This window comes from Scyliorhinus torazame, chromosome 2 (assembly GCF_047496885.1).
Source record: "Scyliorhinus torazame isolate Kashiwa2021f chromosome 2, sScyTor2.1, whole genome shotgun sequence".
Lineage (NCBI taxonomy): Eukaryota > Metazoa > Chordata > Chondrichthyes > Carcharhiniformes > Scyliorhinidae > Scyliorhinus > Scyliorhinus torazame.
In genome coordinates, this window is record NC_092708.1 from 338152542 (window position 1) to 338176254 (window position 23713).

Sequence of the window (23713 nt, forward strand, 5' to 3'; positions counted from 1 at the left end):
ATCTGTTTGAGAATAGCATCCATCATGTCATTATTTAGCCTTAACACCAGCAATCCAGTCCTCGTCGACATATGGACCGGTCAGATGTTTTTTTTTAGCAAGACCATTAAAAGAAATGAAAGTCACGATGCAGGAGCGGTGTTTCAACCTGAGCTGTGCACGGTAGATGTAAAGATAAACACATTGGGTCAATGTTCACCAGCTGGCTGACAGATACACTTGTGATAACCTAAATGCGGAATGAATAACTCTGGTCGTGAGAGTGTTCAACTTCTGTACGAACATGGATTGAGACAGTCCTTATTCCGATAAACACAACTTGTACAGATCTGCATGAAAACCACATGTTCCAGGTCTCCCCGAAGGATCGTCATGATGTTTCAGAGGAGAGTGAGCGAGCTTTGATTTTCAGGAACGGCCGAATCTTAAAGAGCTGGAGTTATGGTTAGAGAAAATGGGAGGGGTGCGAAGCTCTGAGATCTGGATATTGCAGATGAATTACATGGCCTCATCTTTATTTCTAACCCTAAAAGGACAGTAAGAAGTGAAATTCAATTGAATCTGTCTATATATATGTTTCTGGAACATACCTCTTCATTCGCCCGAGGAAGGAGCAGCGCTCCGAAAGCTAGAGACACGAAACAAACCTGTTGGACTTTAACCTGGTGTTGTAAGACTTCTTACTGTGCTCACCCCAGTCCAATGCCGGCATCTCCACATCATGCCTAAAAGGACAGGCAGCAGTGATTTCCGCTGGGCGAACCACTTCAGCACATGTCGGTGTTGATGTTAATGCCAAAAACCCAGCCAACCCGGTGTTCAGTTATATTTGAAAGCCTGAGGTACTGAAACAGTCCAAGCCCATAGCAGCAAAAACCGGACAATATCCAGGTTTGGGCTGATAACAGCCAAGTAACAAACGTGTCACACAAGTTCCAGGCAGTGACCATCTCCACAAGAGGTCTGATCACCCCGCCTTGATATTCAATGCCTTTACCATAATCAATCCGCCACAATCACCATTGACCAGAAACTGAATGGACCAGTTATGTACACAGTGTGGCTACAAGAGCAGATCAGCAGCTCGGATCCTGAGGCCAGTCACTCACCTGTTGACTCCGCAAAGCCTGCCCACCATTCACGCGGAAAGATTTGGAAGTGAGAGGGAACAATTTCCACTTACCTGGATGAGTGCATCTCTAGGGGCTGGTTTAGCACAGTGGGCTAAACAGCTGGCTTGTAATGCAGAACAAGGCAAGCAGCGCAGGTTAAATTCCCGTACCGGCCTCCCCGAACAGGCGCCGGAATGTGGCGACAATGTAACTTCATTGAAGCCTACTTGTGACAATAAGCAATTATTATTAACACAAGACAGCACTGGATGAGTGACTCTCTAACACAAGACAACACTGGATGAGTGCAGCTCTAACACAAGACAACACTGGATGAGTGCAGCTCTAACAACAGAACAAGACAACACTGGATGAGTGCAGCTCTAACACAAGACAACACTGGATGAGTGCACCTCTAACACAAGAAAGCATTGGATGAGTGCAGCTCTAACACAACAAGACAGCACTGGATGTGTGCAGCTCTAACACAACAAGACAGCATTGGATGAGTGGAGCTCCAACATAACAAGACACATCTGGATGAGTGAGGCTCTAACACAAGACAGCACTGGATGAGTGAGGCTCTAACACAACAAGACAGTACTGGATGAGTGCAGCTCTAACACAACAAGACAACACTGGGTGAGTGCACCTCTGACACAACACTGGATGAGTGTAGCTCTAACACAAGACAGCACTGGATGAATGCAGCTCTAACACAACAAGACAACACTGGATGAGTGCAGCTCTAACTTAACAAGACAACACTGGATGAGTGCATGTCTAACACAACAAGACAGCACTGGATGAGTGCAGCTCTAACACAACAAGACAACACTGGGTGAGTGCAGCTCTAACACAACAAGAGAATACTGGATGAGTGCTGCTCTAACACAAGACAGCACTGGGTGAGTGCAGCACTAACACAACAAGACAACACTGGATGAGTGCAGCTCTAACACAACAAGACAACACTGGATGAGTGCAGCTCTAACACAAGACAGCACTGGGTGAGTGCAGCTCTAACACAACAAGGCAATGCTGAATGAGTGCAGCTCTAACACAACAAGACAACACTGGGTGAGTGCAGCTCTAACACAACAAGGCACACTGGATGAGTGCAGCACTAACACAAAACAACACTGGATGAGTGCACTTCTAACACAACAAGGAAACACTGGGTGAGTGCAGCTCTAACACAACAAGGCAATACTTGATGAGTGCAGCTCTAACACAACAAGGCAATAATGGATGAGTGCAGCTCTAACACAACATGACAGCACTGGGTGAGTGCAGCTCTAACACAACAAGACAACACTGGATGAGTGCAGCACTAACACAAGACAACACTGGATGAGTGCAGTTCTAACACAACAAGGAAACACTGGGTGAGTGCAGCTCTAACACAACAAGGCAATATTGGATGCGTGCAGCTCTAACACAACAAGACAGAGCTGGGTGAGTGCAGCTCTCACACAACAAGGCAATACTGGATGAGTGCAGCTCTAACACAACAAGGCAATATTGGATGAGTGCAGCTCTAACACAACAAGACAACACTGGGTGAGTGCAGCTCTAACACAACAAGAGAATACTGAATGAGTGCAGCTCTAACACAACAAGACAACACTGGATCAGTGCAGCTCTAACACAACAAGACAACACTGGATGAGTGCAGCTCTAACACAACAAGACAGCACTGGGTGAGTGCAGCTCTAATACAACAAGACAACACTGGATGAGTGCAGCACTAACACAAGACAACACTGGATGAGTGCAGCACTAACACAACAAGACAACACTGGATGAGTGCAGCACTAACACAAGACAACACTGGATGAGTGCAGTTCTAACACAACAAGGAAACACTGGGTGAGTGCAGCTCTAACACAACAAGGCAATATTGGATGCGTGCAGCTCTAACACAACAAGACAGCACTGGATGAGTGCAGCTCTAACACAACAAGGCAATACTGGATGAGTGCAGCTCTAACACAACAAGGCAATATTGGATGAGTGCAGCTCTAACACAACAAGACAACACTGGGTGAGTGCAGCTCTAACACAACAAGACAACACTGGATGCGTGCAGCTCTAACACAACAAGACAACACTGGATGCGTGCAGCTCTAACACAACAAGACAACACTGGATGAGTGCAGCTCTAACACAAGACAGCACTGGGTGAGTGCAGCTCTAACACAACAAGGCAATACTGGATGAGTGCAGCTCTAACACAACAAGACAATACTGGATGAGTGCAGCTCTAACACAACAAGACAACACTGGATGAGTGCAGCTCTAACACAAGACAGCACTGGGTGAGTGCAGCTCTAACACAACAAGGCAATACTGGATGAGTGCAGCTCTAACACAACAAGACAATACTGGATGAGTGCAGCTCTAACACAAGACAGCACTGGGTGAGTGCAGCTCTAACACAACAAGACAACACTGAATGAGTGCAGCTCTAACACAACAAGACAATACTGGATGAGTGCAGCTCTAACACAACATGGCAATGCTGAATGAGTGCAGCTCTAACACAACTAGGCAACACTGGATGAGTGCAGCTCTAACACAACAAGAGAACACTGAATGAGTGCAGCTCTAACACAACAAGACAACACTGGGTGAGTTCAGCTCGAACACAACAAGGCACATTGGATGAGTGCAGTTCTAACACAACAAGGAAACACTGGGTGAGTGCAGCTCTAACACAACAAGACAGCACTGGGTGAGTGCAGCTCTAACACAACAAGACAACACTGGATGAGTGCAGCACTAACACAAGACAACACTGGATGAGTGCAGTTCTAACACAACAAGGAAACACTGGGTGAGTGCAGTTCTAACACAACAAGACAGAGCTGGGTGAGTGCAGCTCTCACACAAGACAGCACTGAATGAGTGCAGCTCTAACACAACAAGACAGCACTGGATGAGTGCAGCACTAACACAAGACAACACTGGATGAGTGCAGTTCTAACACAACAAGGAAACACTGGGTGAGTGCAGCTCTAACACAACAAGGCAATATTGGATGCGTGCAGCTCTAACACAACAAGACAGAGCTGGGTGAGTGCAGCTCTCACACAACAAGGCAATACTGGATGAGTGCAGCTCTAACACAACAAGGCAATATTGGATGAGTGCAGCTCTAACACAACTAGGCAACACTGGATGAGTGCAGCTCTAACACAACAAGAGAACACTGAATGAGTGCAGCTCTAACACAACAAGACAACACTGGGTGAGTTCAGCTCGAACACAACAAGGCACATTGGATGAGTGCAGTTCTAACACAACAAGGAAACACTGGGTGAGTGCAGCTCTAACACAACAAGACAGCACTGGGTGAGTGCAGCTCTAACACAACAAGACAACACTGGATGAGTGCAGCACTAACACAAGACAACACTGGATGAGTGCAGTTCTAACACAACAAGGAAACACTGGGTGAGTGCAGTTCTAACACAACAAGGAAACACTGGGTGAGTGCAGCTCTAACACAACAAGGCAATATTGGATGCGTGCAGCTCTAACACAACAAGACAGAGCTGGGTGAGTGCAGCTCTCACACAAGACAGCACTGAATGAGTGCAGCTCTAACACAACAAGACAGCACTGGATGAGTGCAGCTCGAACAACAGATTAAGACAACACTGGATGAGGGAGGCTCTAACACAAGACAACACTGGATGAATGCAGCTCTAACGCAGCAAGACAACACTGGATGAGTGCACTTCTAACACAAGAGAACACTGGATGAGTGCAGGTCTAACAACAGAACAAGACAGCACTGGATGAGTGAGGGTCTGACACAACAAGAAAACATTGGATGAGTGCAACCCCGGTAACTATAGACCAGAGAGCCTTACTTCTGTTGTGGGAAAAATCTTGGAAAGGTTTATAAGAGATAGGATGTATAATCATCTGGAAAGGAATAATTTGATTAGAGTTAGTCAACACGATTTTGTGAAGGGTATGTCGTGCCTCACAAACCTTATAGAGTTCTTTGAGAAGGTGACCAAACAGGTGGATGAGGGTAAGGCAGTTGATGTGGTGTATATGGATTTCAGTAAAGCGTTTGATAATGTTCCCCATGGTAGGCTACTGCAGAAAATACGGAGACATGGGATTCAGGGTGATTTAGCAGTTTGGATCAGAAATTGGCTAGCTGGAAGAAGACAAAGGGTGGTGGTTGATGGGAAATGTTCAGACTGGAGTCCAGTTACTAGTGGTGTACCACAAGGATCTGTTTTGGGGCCACTGCTGTTTGTCATTTTTATAAATGACCTGGCGGAGGGCGTAGAAGGATGGGTGAGTAAATTTGCAGATGACACTAAAGTCGGTGGAGTTGTGGACAGTGCGGAAGAATGTTACAAGTTACAGAGGGACATAGATAAGCTGCAGCGCTGGGCTGAGAGGTGGCAAATGGAGTTGAATGCAGAAAAGGGTGAGGTGATTCATTTTGGAAGGAATAACAGGAAGACTGAGTACTGGGCTAATGGTAAGATTCTTGGCAGTGTGGATGAGCAGAGAGATCTCGGTGTCCATGTACATAGATCCCTGAAAGTTGCCACTCGGGTTGAGAGGGTTGTTAAGAAGGCGGATATTGTGTTAGCTTTTATTGGTAGAGGGATTGAGTTTAGGAGCCATGAGGTCATGTTGCAGCTATACAACACTCTGGTGCGGCCGCATTTGGATATTGCGTGCAATTCTGGTCGCCGTATTATAGGAAGGATGTGGATGCATTGGAAAGGGCGCAGAGGAGATTTACCAGAACGTTGCCTGGTATGGAGGGAAGATCTTATGAGGAAAGGCTGAGGGACTTGAGGCTGTTTTCGTCAGAGAGAAGAAGGTTAAGAGGTGACTTAATTGAGGCATACAAGATGATCAGAGGATTGGATAGGGTGGACAGTGAGAGCATTTTTCCTCGGATGGTGATGTCTAGCAAGAGGGGACATACCTTTAAATTGAGGGGAGATAGATATAAGACAGATGTCAGAGGTAGGTTCTTTACTCAGAGAGTAGTAAGGGCGTGGAATGCCCTGCCTGCAACAGTAGTGGACTTGCCAACACTAAGGGTATTCAAATGGTCATTGGATAGACATATGGACAATAAGGGAATAGTGTAGATGGGCTTTAGAGTGGTTTCACAGGTCGGCGCAGCATCGAGGGCCGAAGGGCCTCTACTGCGCTGTAATGTTCTATGTTCTAACACAACAAGACAACACTGGATGAGTGCAGCTCTAACACAACAAGAGAACACTGGATGAGTGCAGCTCTAACACAACAAGACAACACTGGATGAGTGCAGCTCTAACACAACAAGACAACACCGAATGAGTGCAGCTCTAACACAAGACAACACTGGATGAGTGCAGCTCTAACACAACAAGACAACACCGGATGAGTGCAGCTCTAACTTAACAAGACAACACTGGATGAGTGCATGTCTAACACAACAAGACAGCACTGGATGAGTGCAGCTCTAACACAACAAGGCAATACTGGATGAGTGCAGCTCTAACACAACAAGACAACACCGGATGAGTGCAGCTCTAACTTAACAAGACAACACTGGATGAGTGCATGTCTAACACAACAAGACAACACTGGATGAGTGCAGCTCTAACACAACAAGACAACACTGGATGAGTGCAGCTCTAACACAACAAGACAACACTGGATGAGTGCAGCTCTAACACAACAAGACAACACCGAATGAGTGCAGCTCTAACACAAGACAACACTGGATGAGTGCAGCTCTAACACAACAAGACAACACCGGATGAGTGCAGCTCTAACTTAACAAGACAACACTGGATGAGTGCATGTCTAACACAACAAGACAGCAATGGATGAGTGCAGCTCTAACACAACATGGCAATACAGAATGAGTGCAGCTCTAACACAACAAGACAGCACTGGGTGAGTGCAGCTCTAACACAACAAGACAACACTGAATGAGTGCAGCTCTAACTCAACAAGACAACACTGAATGAGTGCAGCTCTAACTCAACAAGACAGCACTGGGTGAGTGCAGCTCTAACACAACAAGACAACACTGAATGAGTGCAGCTCTAACTCAACAAGACAACACTGGATGAGTGCAGCACTAACACAAGACAACACTGGATGAGTGCAGTTCTAACACAACAAGGAAACACTGGGTGAGTGCAGCTCTAACACAACAAGGCAATACTGGATGAGTGCAGCTCTAACACAACAAGACAACACTGGATGAGTGCAGCTCTAACACAACAAGAGAATACTGGATGAGTGCTGCTCTAACACAACAAGACAACACTGGATGAGTGCAGCTCTAACACAACAAGACAACACTGGATGAGTGCAGCTCTAACACAACAAGACAACACCGGATGAGTGCAGCTCTAACTTAACAAGACAACACTGGATGAGTGCATGTCTAACACAACAAGACAACACTGGATGAGTGCAGCTCTAACACAACAAGACAACACTGGATGAGTGTTGCTCTAACACAACAAGACAACACTGGATGAGTGCAGCTCTAACACAACAAGACAACACTGGGTGAGTGCAGCTCTAACACAACAAGACAACACTGGATGAGTGCAGCTCTAACACAACAAGACAACACCGAATGAGTGCAGCTCTAACTTAACAAGACAACACTGGATGAGTGCATGTCTAACACAACAAGACAGCAATGGATGAGTGCAGCTCTAACACAACATGGCAATACAGAATGAGTGCAGCTCTAACACAACAAGACAGCACTGGGTGAGTGCAGCTCTAACACAACAAGACAACACTGAATGAGTGCAGCTCTAACACAACAAGACAACACTGGGTGAGTGCAGCTCTAACACAACAAGGCACACTGGATGAGTGCAGCACTAACACAAGACAACACTGGATGAGTGCAGTTCTAACACAACAAGGAAACACTGGGTGAGTGCAGCTCTAACACAACAAGACAGCACTGGATGAGTGCAGCTCTAACACAACAAGACAACACTGGATGAGTGCAGCTCTAACACAACAAGACAACACTGGATGAGTGCAGCTCTAACACAACAAGACAACACTGGATGAGTGCAGCTCTAACACAAGACAGCACTGGGTGAGTGCAGCTCTAACACAACAAGACAATACTGAATGAGTGCAGCTCTAACAAAGAACAAAGAAATGTACAGCACAGGAACTGGCCCTTCGGCCCTCCAAGCCCGTGCCGACCATACTGCCCGACTAAACTACAATCTTCTACACTTCCTGGGTCCGTATCCTTCTATTCCCATCCTATTCATATATTTGTCAAGATGCCCCTTAAATGTCCCTATCATCCCTGCTTCCACTACCTCCTCCGGCAGCGAGTTCCAGGCACCCACTACCCTCTGCGTAAAAAACTTGCCTCGTACATCTACTCTAAACCTTGCCCCTCTCACCTTAAACCTATGCCCCCTAGTAATTGACCCCTCTACCCTGGGGAAAAGCCTCTGACTATCCACTCTGTCTATGCCCCTCATAATTTTGTATACCTCTATCAGGTCGCCCCTCAAACTCCTTCATTCCAGTGAGAACAAACCGAGTTTATTCAATCGCTCCTCATAGCTTATGCCCTCCATACCAGGCAACATTCTGGTAAATCTCTTCTGCACCCTCTCTAAAGCCTCCACATCCTTCTGGTAGTGTGGCGACCAGAATTGAACACTATACACCAAGTGTGGCCTAACTAAGGTTCTATACAGCTGCAACATGACTTGCCAATTCTTATACTCAATGCCCCGGCCAATGAAGGCAAGCATGCCGTATGCCTTCTTGACCACCTTCTCCACCTGTGTTGCCCCTTTCAATGACCTGTGGACCTGTACTCCTAGATCTCTTTGACTTTCAATACTCTTGAGGGTTCTACCATTCACTGTATATTCCCTACCTGCATTAGACCTTCCAAAATGCATTACCTCACATTTGTCCGGATTAAACTCCATCTGCCATCTCTCCGCACAAGTCTCCAGACAATCTAAATCCTTCTGTATCCTCAGACAGTCCTCATCGCTATCCGCAATTCCACCAACCTTTGTGTCGTCTGCAAACTTACTAATCAGACCAGTTACATTTTCCTCCAAATCATTTATATATACTACAAAGAGCAAAGGTCCCAGCACTGATCCCTGTGGAACACCACTGGTCACAGCCCTCCAATTAGAAAAGCATCCCTCCATTGCTACCCTCTGCCTTCTATGGCCTAGCCAGTTCTGTATCCACCTTGCCAGTTCACCCCTGATCCCGTGTGACTTCACCTTTTGTACTAGTCTACCATGAGGGACCTTGTCAAAGGCCTTACTGAAGTCATTATAGACATCATCTACTGCCCTACCTGCATCAATCATCTTAGTACATCTACTGCCCTACCTGCATCAATCATCTTAGTACATCTACTGCCCTACCTGCATCAATCATCTAATCATCTAACACAACAAGGCAATATTGGATGAGTGCAGCTCTAACACAACAACACAGAGCTGGGTGAGTGCAGCTCTCACACAAGACAGCACTGAATGAGTGCAGCTCTAACACAACAAGACAACACTGGATGAGTGCAGCTCTAACACAACAAGGCAATAGTGGGTGAGTGCAGCTCTAACACAACAAGGCAATACAGAATGAGTGCAGCTCTAACACAACAAGGCAATAGTGGGTGAGTGCAGCTCTAACACAACAAGACAGCGCTGGGTGAGTGCAGCTCTAACACAACAAGACAGCACTGGGTGAGTGCAGCTCTAACACAACAAGACAACACTGGATGAGTGCAGCTCTAACACAACAAGACAACACCGAATGAGTGCAGCTCTAACACAACAAGGCAATATTGGATGCGTGCAGCTCTAACACAACAAGACAGCACTGGATGAGTGCAGCTCTAACACAACAAGACCATAAGGGATGAATGCAGCTCTAACACAACAAGGCAATACTGGATGAGTGCAGCTCTAACACAAGCAGACAGCACTGGTGAGTGCAGCTCTAACACAACAAGACAGCACTGGGTTAGTGCAGCTCGAACACAACAAGACAACACTGGATGAGTGCAGCTCTAACGCAAGACAGCACTGGGTGAGTGCAGCTCTAACACAACAAGACAATACTGAATGAGTGCGGCTCTAACACAACATGGCAATGCTGAATGAGTGCAGCTCTAACACAACAAGACAGCACTGGGTGAGTGCAGCTCTAACACAACATGGCAATGCTGAATGAGTGCAGCTCTAACACAACAATACAACACTGGATGAGTGCAGCTCTAACACAACAAGGCACACTGGTGAGTGCAGCACTAACACAAGGCAACACTGGATGAGTGCAGTTCTAACACAACAAGGAAACACTGGGTGAGTGCAGCTCTAACACAACAAGGCAATACTTGATGAGTGCAGCTCTAACACAACAAGGCACACTGGTGAGTGCAGCACTAACACAAGACAACACTGGATGAGTGCAGTTCTAACACAACAAGGAAACACTGGGTGAGTGCAGCTCTAACACAACAAGACAGAGCTGGGTGAGTCTAGCTCTCACACAAGACAGCACTGAATGAGTGCAGCTCTAACACAACAAGACAACACTGGATGAGTGCAGCTCTAACACAACAAGGCAACAGTGGGTGAGTGCAGCTCTATCACAACAACGCAATACTGGATGAGTGCAGCTCTAACACAACAAGACAGCACTGGATGAGTGCAGCTCTAACACAACAAGACAACACTGGGTGAGTGCAGCTCTAACACAACAAGACAGCACTGGGTGAGTGCAGCTCTAACACAACAAGACCATAAGGGATAAATGCAGCTCGAACACAACAAGGCAATACTGGATGAGTGCAGCTCTAACACAACCAGACAGCACTGGGTGAGTGCAGCTCTAACACAACAAGACAACACCGAATGAGTGCAGCTCTAACACAACAAGACAACACTGGGTGAGTGCAGCTCTAACACAACAGGACCATAAGGGATAAATGCAGCTCGAACACAACAAGGCAATACTGGATGAGTGCAGCTCTAACACAACCAGACAGCACTGGGTGAGTGCAGCTCTAACACAACAAGACAGCACTGGGTGAGTGCAGCTCTAACACAACAAGACAACAATGGATGAGTGCAGCTCTGACACAAGGCAATGCTGAATGAGTGCAGTTCTAACACAACAACACATGCACTGGGTGAGTGCAGCTCTAACACAACAACACATGCACTGGGTGAGTGCAGCTCTAACACAACAAGGCAACACTGGATGAGTGCAGGTCTAACACAACAAGACAAGACTGGGTGAGTGCAGCTCTAACACAACAAGGCACACTGGATGAGTGCAGCACTAACACAAGACAACACTGGATGAGTGCAGTTCTAACACAACAAGGAAACACTGGGTGAGTGCAGCTCTAACAGAACAAGGCAACACTGGGTGAGTGCAGTTCTAACACAACAAGACAGCGCTGGGTGCGTGCAGCTCTAACACAACAAGGCAATGCTGAATGAGTGCAGCTCTAACACAACAAGGCAATACTGAATGAGTGCAGCTCTAACACAACAAGGCAACACTGGATGAGTGCAGCTCTAACACAACAAGACAACAATGGATGAGTGCTGCTCTAACTCAAGACAGCACTGGGTGAGTGCAGCTCTGACACAACAAGGCCATGCTGAATGAGTGCATCTCTAACACAACAATACATGAACTGGGTGGGTGCAGCTCTAACACAACATGGCAATGCTGAATGAGTGCAGCTCTAACACAACAAGTCAACACTGGATGAGTGCAGCTCTAACACAACAAGACAACACTGGGTGAGTGCAGCTCTAACACAACAAGGCACACTGGATGAGTGCAGCACTAATACAAGACAACACTGGATGAGTGCAGTTCTAACACAACAAGGAAACACTCGGTGAGTGCAGCTCTAACACAACAAGGCAATACTGTATGAGTGCAGCTCTAACACAACAAGGCAATACTGGATGAGTGCAGCTCTAACACAACAAGACAGCACTGGGTGAGTGCAGCTCTAACACAACAAGACAGCACTGGGTGAGTGCAGCTCTAACACAACAAGACAACACTGGATGAGTGCAGCTCTAACACAACAAGGCAACAGTGGGTGAGTGCAGCTCTAACACAACAAGACAACACTGAATGAGTGCAGCTCTAACACAACAAGACAACACTGGGTGAGTGCAGCTCTAACACAACAAGACCATAAGGGATAAATGCAGATCTAACACAACAAGGCAATACTGGATGAGTGCAGCTCTAACACAACCAGACAGCACTGGGTGAGTGCAGCTCTAACACAACCAGACAGCACTGGGATAGTGCAGCTCTAACACAACAAGACCATAAGGGATGACTGCAGCTCTGACACAACAAGACTGCACTGGGTGAGTCCAGCTCTAGCACAACAAGACAGCACTGGGTGAGTGCAGCTCTAACACAATAAGACAGCACTGGGTGAGTGCAGCTCTAACACAACAAGGCAACACTGGATGAGTGCAGGTCTAACACAACAAGGCAACACTGGGTGAGTGCAGCTCTAACACAACAAGGCAACACTGGATGAGTGCAGGTCTAACACAACAAGACAAGACTGGGTGGGTGCAGCTCTAACACAACAAGGCACACTGGATGAGTGCAGCACTAACACAAGACAACACTGGATGAGTGCAGTTCTAACACAACAAGGAAACACTGGGTGAGTGCAGCTCTAACAGAACAAGGCAACACTGGGTGAGTGCAGTTCTAACACAACAAGACAGCACTGGGTTAGTGTACCTCTCACACAACAAGGCAATACTTGATGAGTGCGGCTCTAACACAACAAGACAGCGCTGGGTGCGTGCAGCTCTAACACAACAAGGCAATGCTGAATGCGTGCAGCTCTAACACAACAAGACCATAAGGGATAAATGCAGATCTAACACAACAAGGCAATACTGGATGAGTGCAGCTCTAACACAACCAGACAGCACTGGGTGAGTGCAGCTCTAACACAACCAGACAGCACTGGGTGAGTGCAGCTCTAACACAATAAGACAGCACTGGGTGAGTGCAGCTCTAACACAACAAGACAGCACTGGGTGAGTGCAGCTCTAACACAACAAGGCAACACTGGATGAGTGCAGCTCTAACACAAGACAACAATGGATGAGTGCAGCTCTAACTCAAGACAGCACTGGGTGAGTGCAGCTCTGACACAACAAGGCAATGCTGAATGAGTGCATCTCTAACACAACAACACATGAACTGGGTGGGTGCAGCTCTAACACAACATGGCAATGCTGAATGAGTGCAGCTCTAACACAACAAGGCAACACTGGATGAGTGCAGGTCTAACACAACAAGACAAGACTGGGTGAGTGCAGCTCTAACACAACAAGGCACACTGGATGAGTGCAGCACTAACACAAGACAACACTGGATGAGTGCAGTTCTAACACAACAAGGAAACACTGGGTGAGTGCAGCTCTAACAGAACAAGGCAACACTGGGTGAGTGCAGTTCTAACACAACAAGACAGCACTGGGTTAGTGTACCTCTCACACAACAAGGCAATACTTGATGAGTGCGGCTCTAACACAAGACAGCGCTGGGTGCGTGCAGCTCTAACACAACAAGGCAATGCTGAATGAGTGCAGCTCTAACACAACAAGGCAATACTGAATGAGTGCAGCTCTAACACAACAAGGCAACACTGGATGAGTGCAGCTCTAACACAAGACAACAATGGATGAGTGCAGCTCTAACACAACAAGGCACACTGGATGAGTGCAGCACTAATACAAGACAACACTGGATGAGTGCAGTTCTAACACAAAAAGGAAACACTCGGTGAGTGCAGCTCTAACACAACAAGGCAATACTGTATGAGTGCAGCTCTAACACAACAAGGCAATACTGGATGAGTGCAGCTCTAACACAACAAGACAGCACTGGGTGAGTGCAGCTCTAACACAACAAGACAGCACTGGGTGAGTGCAGCTCTAACACAACAAGACCATAACGGATGAATGCAGCTCTAACACAACAAGACAGCACTGGGTGAGTGCAGCTCTAACACAACAACACATGCACTGGGTGAGTGCAGCCCTAACACAACATGGCAACACTGGATGAGTGCAGCTCTAACACAACAAGACAACACTGAATGACTGCAGCTCTAACACAACAAGACAACACTGGGTGAGTGCAGCTCTAACACAACAAGACCATAAGGGATAAATGCAGATCTAACACAACAAAGCAATACTGGATGAGTGCAGCTCTAACACAACCAGACAGCACTGGGTGAGTGCAGCTCTAACACAACCAGACAGCACTGGGATAGTGCAGCTCTAAAGCAACAAGACCATAAGGGATGAATGCAGCTCTGACACAACAAGACTGCACTGGGTGAGTCCAGCTCTAGCACAACAAGACAGCACTGGGTGAGTGCAGCTCTAACACAATAAGACAGCACTGGGTGAGTGCAGCTCTAACACAACAAGGCATACTGGTGAGTGCAGCACTAACACAAGACAACACTGGATGATTGCAGTTCTAACACAACAAGGAAACACTGGGTGAGTGCAGCTCTAACACAACAAGGCAACAGTGGGTGAGTGCAGCTCTAACACAACAAGTCAATACTGGATGAGTGCAGCTCTAACACAACAAGACAACACTGGGTGAGTGCAGCTCTAACACAACAAGACAACACCGAATGAGTGCAGATCTAACACAACAAGAGGACACCGAATGAGTGCAGCTCTAACACAACAAGACAACACTGGGTGAGTGCATCTCTAACACGACAAGACAACACTGGGTGAGTGCAGCTCTAACACAACAAGAGGACACCGAATGAGTGCAGCTCTAACACAACAAGACCATAAGGGGTAAATGCAGCTCTAACACAACAAGGCAATACTGGATAAGTGCAGCTCTAACACAACCAGACAGCACTGGGTGAGTGCAGCTCTAACACAACAAGACAGCACTGGGTGAGTGCAGCTCTAACACAACAAGACAGCACTGGGTTAGTGTAGCTCTAACACAACAAGACCATAAGGGATGAATGCAGCTCTAACACAACAAGACAGCACTGGGTGAGTGCAGCTCTAACACAACAAGACAACACTGGATGAGTGCAGCTCTAACACAACAAGGCAGCAGTGGGTGAGTACAGCTCTAACACAACTAGAGAATACTGGATGAGTGCAGCTCCATCACAACAAGACAAGACTGGATGAGTGCAGCTCTAACACAACAAGACAACACTGGATGAGTGCAGCTCTAACACAAGACAGCACTGAATGAGTGCAGCTCTAACACAACAAGACAACACTGGATGAGTGCAGCTCTAACACAAGACAACAATGGATGAGTGCAGCTCTAACTCAAGACAGCACTGGGTGAGTGCAGCTCTGACACAACAAGGCAATGCTGAATGAGTGCATCTCTAACACAACAACACATGAACTGGGTGGGTGCAGCTCTAACACAACATGGCAATGCTGAATGAGTGCAGCTCTAACACAACAAGGCAACACTGGATGAGTGCAGGTCTAACACAACAAGACAAGACTGGGTGAGTGCAGCTCTAACACAACAAGGCACACTGGATGAGTGCAGCACTAACACAAGACAACACTGGATGAGTGCAGTTCTAACACAACAAGGAAACACTGGGTGAGTGCAGCTCTAACAGAACAAGGCAACACTGGGTGAGTGCAGTTCTAACACAACAAGACAGCACTGGGTTAGTGTACCTCTCACACAACAAGGCAATACTTGATGAGTGCGGCTCTAACACAAGACAGCGCTGGGTGCGTGCAGCTCTAACACAACAAGGCAATGCTGAATGAGTGCAGCTCTAACACAACAAGGCAATACTGAATGAGTGCAGCTCTAACACAACAAGGCAACACTGGATGAGTGCAGCTCTAACACAAGACAACAATGGATGAGTGCAGCTCTAACTCAAGACAGCACTGGGTGAGTGCAGCTCTGACACAACAAGGCAATGCTGAATGAGTGCATCTCTAACACAACAACACATGAACTGGGTGGGTGCAGCTCTAACACAACATGGCAATGCTGAATGAGTGCAGCTCTAACACAACAAGTCAACACTGGATGAGTGCAGCTCTAACACAACAAGACAACACTGGGTGAGTGCAGCTCTAACACAACAAGGCACACTGGATGAGTGCAGCACTAATACAAGACAACACTGGATGAGTGCAGTTCTAACACAAAAAGGAAACACTCGGTGAGTGCAGCTCTAACACAACAAGGCAATACTGTATGAGTGCAGCTCTAACACAACAAGGCAATACTGGATGAGTGCAGCTCTAACACAACAAGACAGCACTGGGTGAGTGCAGCTCTAACACTACAAGACAGCACTGGGTGAGTGCAGCTCTAACACAACAAGACCATAACGGATGAATGCAGCTCTAAAACAACAAGACAGCACTGGGTGAGTGCAGCTCTAACACAACAACACATGCACTGGGTGAGTGCAGCCCTAACACAACATGGCAACACTGGATGAGTGCAGCTCTAACACAACAAGACAACACTGAATGAGTGCAGCTCTAACACAACAAGACAACACTGGGTGAGTGCAGCTCTAACACAACAAGACCATAAGGGATAAATGCAGATCTAACACAACAAAGCAATACTGGATGAGTGCAGCTCTAACACAACCAGACAGCACTGGGTGAGTGCAGCTCTAACACAACCAGACAGCACTGGGATAGTGCAGCTCTAAAGCAACAAGACCATAAGGGATGAATGCAGCTCTGACACAACAAGACTGCACTGGGTGAGTCCAGCTCTAGCACAACAAGACAGCACTGGGTGAGTGCAGCTCTAACACAATAAGACAGCACTGGGTGAGTGCAGCTCTAACACAACAAGGCATACTGGTGAGTGCAGCACTAACACAAGACAACACTGGATGATTGCAGTTCTAACACAACAAGGAAACACTGGGTGAGTGCAGCTCTAACACAACAAGGCAACAGTGGGTGAGTGCAGCTCTAACACAACAAGTCAATACTGGATGAGTGCAGCTCTAACACAACAAGACAACACTGGGTGAGTGCAGCTCTAACACAACAAGACAACACCGAATGAGTGCAGATCTAACACAACAAGAGGACACCGAATGAGTGCAGCTCTAACACAACAAGACAACACTGGGTGAGTGCATCTCTAACACGACAAGACAACACTGGGTGAGTGCAGCTCTAACACAACAAGAGGACACCGAATGAGTGCAGCTCTAACACAACAAGACCATAAGGGGTAAATGCAGCTCTAACACAACAAGGCAATACTGGATAAGTGCAGCTCTAACACAACCAGACAGCACTGGGTGAGTGCAGCTCTAACACAACAAGACAGCACTGGGTGAGTGCAGCTCTAACACAACAAGACAGCACTGGGTTAGTGTAGCTCTAACACAACAAGACCATAAGGGATGAATGCAGCTCTAACACAACAAGACAGCACTGAGTGAGTGCAGCTCTAACACAACAAGACAACACTGGATGAGTGCAGCTCTAACACAACAAGGCAGCAGTGGGTGAGTACAGCTCTAACACAACTAGAGAATACTGGATGAGTGCAGCTCCATCACAACAAGACAAGACTGGATGAGTGCAGCTCTAACACAACAAGACAACACTGGATGAGTGCAGCTCTAACACAAGACAGCACTGAATGAGTGCAGCTCTAACACAACAAGACAACACTAGGTGAGTGCAGCTCTAACACAACAAGAGAATACTGGATGTGTGCAGCTCTAACACAACAAGACATCACTGGATGAGTGCAGCTCTAACACAAGACAGCACTGGGTGAGTGCAGCTCTAACACAACATGACAGAGCTGGATGAGTGCAGCTCTGACACAACAAGACAATGCTGGATGAGTGCAGCTCTAACACAACAAGACAGCACTGGGTGAGTGCAGCCCTAACACAACAAGACAATACTGAATGAGTGCAGCTCTAACACAACAAGGCAATGCTGAATGATTGCAGCTCTAACACAACAAGACAACACTGGGTGAGTGCAGTTCTAACACAACAAGACAACACTGGATGAGTGCAGCTCTAACACAACAAGGCATCACTGGATGAGTGCAGCTGTAACACAATACAGCGCTGGGTGAGTGCAGCTCTAACACAACATGACAGAACTGGGTGAGTGCAGCTCTAACACAACAAGACTACAATGAATGAGTGCAGCTCTAATACAGACAACACTCGGTGAGTGCAGCTCTAACAGAACAAGACAACACTGGATGAGTGCAGCTCTTACACAACAAGACAGCACTGGGTGAGTGCAGACCTAACACAACAAGACAGCACTGGGTGAGTGCAGCTCTAACACAACAAGACAGCACTGGGTGAGTGCAGCTCTAACACAACAAGGCAACACTGGGTGAGTGCAGCTCTAACACAACAAGGCAATGCTGAATGAGTGCAGCTCTAACACAACAAGACAACACTGAATGAGTGCAGCTCTAACACAACAAGGCATACTGGTGAGTGCAGCACTAACACAAGACAACACTGGATGATTGCAGTTCTAACACAACAAGGAAACACTGGGTGAGCGCAGCTCTAACACAACAAGTCAATACTGGATGAGTGCAGCTCGAACACAACAAGACAACACTGGATGAGTGCAGATCTAACACAACAAGAGGACACCGAATGAGTGCAGCTCTAACACAACAAGACCAATAAGGGGTAAATGCAGCTCTAGCACAACAAGGCAATACTGGATGAGTGCAGCTCTAACACAACCAGACAGCACTGGGTGAGTGCAGCTCTAACACAACAAGACAGCACTGGGTGAGTGCAGCTCTAACACAAGACAGCACTGGGTTAGTGTAGCTCTAACACAACAAGACCATAAGGGATGAATGCAGCTCTAAGACAACAAGACAGCACTGGGTGAGTGCAGCTCTAACACAACAAGACAACACTGGATGAGTGCAGCTCTAACACAACAAGGTAGCAGTGGGTGAGTACAGCTCTAACACAACAAGAGAATACTGGATGAGTGCAGCTCCATCACAACAAGACAGCACTGGGTGACTGCAGGTCTAACACAACAAGACAACACTGGATGAGTGCAGCTCTAACACAACAAGACAGCAGTGGGTGACTGCAGGTCTAACACAAGACAACACTGGATGAGTGCAGCTCTAACACAAGACAGCACTGGGTGAGTGCAGCTCTAACACAACAAGACAACACTGAATGAGTGCAGCTCTAACACAACAAGACAATACTGAATGAGTGCAGCTCTAACACAACAAGGCAATACAGAATGAGTGCAGCTCTAACACAAGACAACACTGGGTGAGTGCAGTTCTAACACAACACGGCAATGCTGGATGAGTGCAGCTCCAACACAACAAGACAGCACTGGGTGAGTGCAGCCCTAACACAACAAGACCATAAGGGATGAATGCAGCTCTAACACAACAAGACTGCACTGGGTGAGTCCAGCTCTAGCACAACAAGACAGCACTGGGTGAGTGCAGCTCTAACACAACAAGACAGCACTGGGTGAGTGCAGCTCTAACACAACAAGGCAATGCTGAATGAGTGCAGCTCTAACACAACAAGACAACACTGGGTGAGTGCAGCTCTAACACAACAAGAGAATACTGGATGAATGCAGCTCTAACACAACAAGACATCACTGGATGAGTGCAGCTCTAACTCAAGACAGCACTGGGTGAGTGCAGCTCTAACACAACATGACAGAGCTGGTTGAGTGCAGCTCTAACACAACAAGGCAATACTGGATGAGTGCGGCTCTAACACAGCAAGACAGAGCTGAGTGAGTGCAGCTCTAACACAACAAGACAGAGCTGGATGAGTGCAGCTCTAACACAACAAGACAACACTGGATGAGTGCAGCTCTAACACAACAAGGCAATACTGGATGAGTGCAACTCTAACACAACAAGGCAATACTGGATGAGTGCAGCTCTAACACAACAAGGCAATACTGGATGAGTGCAGCACTAACACAGCAAGACAATACTGAATGATTGGAGCTCTAACACAACAAGACAGCACTGGGTGAGTGCAGCTCTAACACAGCAAGACAGAGCTGGGTGAGTGCAGCTCTAACACAGCAAGACAGAGCTGGGTGAGTGCAGCTCTAACACAACAAGGCAATACTGGATGAGTGCAGCTCCAACACAGCAAGACAGAGCTGGGTGAGTGCAGCTCTAACACAACAAGGCAAGACTGAATGAGTGCAGCTCTAACTCAACAAGACAACACTGTGTGAGTGCAGCTCTAACACAACAAGGCAATGCTGAATGAGTGCAGCTCGAACACAACAAGGCAATACTGGATGAGTGCAGCTCTAACACAACAAGGCAATACTGAACGATTGGAGCTCTAACACAACAAGGCAATGCTGAATGAGTGCAGCTCTAACACAACAAGACAACACTAGGTGAGTGCAGCTCTAACACAACAAGAGAATACTGGATGTGTGCAGCACTAACACAACAAGACATCACTGGATGAGTGCAGCTCTAACACAAGACAGCACTGGGTGAGTGCAGCTCTAACACAACATGACAGAGCTGGATGAGTGCAGCTCTGAAACAACAAGACAATGCTGGATGAGTGCAGCTCTAACACAACAAGACAACACTGGGTGAGTGCAGTTCTAACACAACAAGAGAATACTGGATGAGTGCAGCTCTAACACAACAAGACAACACTGGATGAGTGCAGCTCTAACACAACAAGACATCACTGGATGAGTGCAGCTGTAACACAAGACAGCGCTGGGTGAGTGCAGCTCTAACACAACATGACAGAAATGGGTGAGTGCAGCTCTATCACAACAAGACTACAATGAATGAGTGCAGCTCTAATACAGACAACACTCGGTGAGTGCAGCTCTAACAGAACAAGACAACACTGGATGAGTGCAGCTCTAACACAACATGACAGAGCTGGGTGAGTGCAGCTCTAACACAACAAGGCTATACTGGATGAGTGCAGCTCTAACACAACAAGACAGAGCTGGGTAAGTGCAGCTCTAACACAACAAGACAACACTGGATGAGTGCAGCTCTAACACATGACAGCACTGGGTGAGTGCAGCTCAGGCACAACAAGACGATACTGGATGAGTGCAGCTCTAACACAACAAGACAGCACTGGGTGATTGGAGCTCTAACACAACAAGACAGCACTGGGTGATTGGAGCTCTAACACATCAACGCAATACTGAATGAGTGCAGCTCTAACACAAGGCAAGACTGAATGAGTGCAGCTCTAACATAAGACAATACTGGATGAGTGCAGCTCTGACACAACAAGACAATACTGGATGAGTGCAGCCCTAACACAACAAGACAATACGGAATGAGTGCAGCTCTAGCACAACAAGGCAATACTGAATGAGTGCAGCTCTAACACAACAACGCAATACTGAATGAGTGCAGCTCTAACACAACAAGGCAATGCTGAATGAGTGCAGCTCTAACACAACAAGACAACACTGAATGAGTGCAGCTCTAACACAACAAGGCAATACTGGATGAGTGCAACTCTAACACAACAAGGCAATACTGGATGAGTGCAGCTCTAACACAACAAGGCAATACTGAATGAGTGCAGCACTAACACAGCAAGACAATACTGAATGATTGGAGCTCTAACACAACAAGACAACACTGGATGAGTGCAGCTCTAACACAAGACATCACTGGATGAGTGCAGCTCTAACACAAGACAGCACTGGGTGAGTGCAGCTCTAACACAACAAGGCAGCACCGGGTGAGTGCAGCTCTAACACTACAAGACAACACTGGATGAGTGCAGCTCTAACACAACAAGACAGCACTGGGTGAGTGCAGCTCTAACACAACAAGGCAACACTGGATGAGTGCAGCTCTAACACAACAAGGCAATTCTGGATGAGTGCAGCTCTAACACAACAAGGCAACACTGGATGAGTGCAGCTCTAACATAAGACAATACTGGATGAGTGCAGCTCTAACACAACAACGCAATACTGGATGAGTGCAGCTCTAACACAACAAGGCAACACTGGATGAGTGCAGCTCTAACATAAGACAATACTGGATGAGTGCTGCTCTAACACAACAAGACAACACTGGGTGAGTGCAGCTCTACCACAACAAGGCAATACTGAATGAGTGCAGCTCTAACACAACAAGGCAACACCGGGTGAGTGCAACACTAACACAACAAGACAACACTGGGTGAGTGCAGCTCTAACACAAGACAACACTGGGTGAGTGCAGCTCTAAACTCAACAAGACAGCACTGGGTGAGTGCAGCTCTAACACAGCAAGGCAATACTGGATGAGTGCAGCTCTAACACAACAAGACAGCACTGGGTGATTGGAGCTCTAACACATCAACGCAATACTGAATGAGTGCAGCTCTAACACAACAAGGCAGTACTGAATGAGTGCAGCTCTAACACAAGGCAAGACTGAATGAGTGCAGCTCTAACACAACATGGCAATGCTGAATGAGTGCAGCTCTAACATAAGACAATACTGGATGAGTGCAGCTCTAACACAAGGTAATACTGAATGATTGGAGCTCTAACACAACAACGCAATACTGAATGAGTGCAGCTCTAACACAAGACAACACTGAATGAGTGCAGCTCTAACACAACATGGCAATACAGAATGAGTACAGCTCTAACACAAAAAGGCAATACTGGATGAGTGCAGCTCTAAAAGAACAAGGCAAATCTGAATGAGTGCAGCTCTAACACAACAAGGCAATACTGGATGAGTGCAGCTCTAACACAACAAGACAACACTGGATGAGTGCAGCTCTAACACAACAAGGCAATACTGGATGAGTGCAACTCTAACACAACAAGGCAATACTGGATGAGTGCAGCTCTAACACAACAAGGCAATACTGAATGAGTGCAGCACTAACACAGCAAGACAATACTGAATGATTGGAGCTCTAACACAGCAAGACAATACTGAATGATTGGAGCTCTAACACAGCAAGACAATACTGAATGAGTGCAGCTCTAACACAACAAGAGAATACTGGATGAGTGCAGCTCTAACACAACAAGACAGCACTGGGTGAGTGCAGCTCTAACACAAGACATCACTGGATGAGTGCAGCTCTAACACAAGACAGCACTGGGTGAGTGCAGCTCTAACACAACAAGGCAGCACCGGGTGAGTGCAGCTCTAACACAACAAGACAACACTGGATGAGTGCAGCTCTAACACAACAAGACAGCACTGGGTGAGTGCAGCTCTAACACAACAAGGCAACACTGGATGAGTGCAGCTCTAACACAACAAGGCAATTCTGGATGAGTGCAGCTCTAACACAACAAGACAACACTGGGTGAGTGCAGCTCTACCACAACAAGGCAATACTGAATGAGTGCATCTCTAACACAACAAGACAACACCGGGTGAGTGCAACACTAACACAAGACAACACTGGGTGAGTGCAGCTCTAACACAACAAGACAGCACTGGATTAGTGC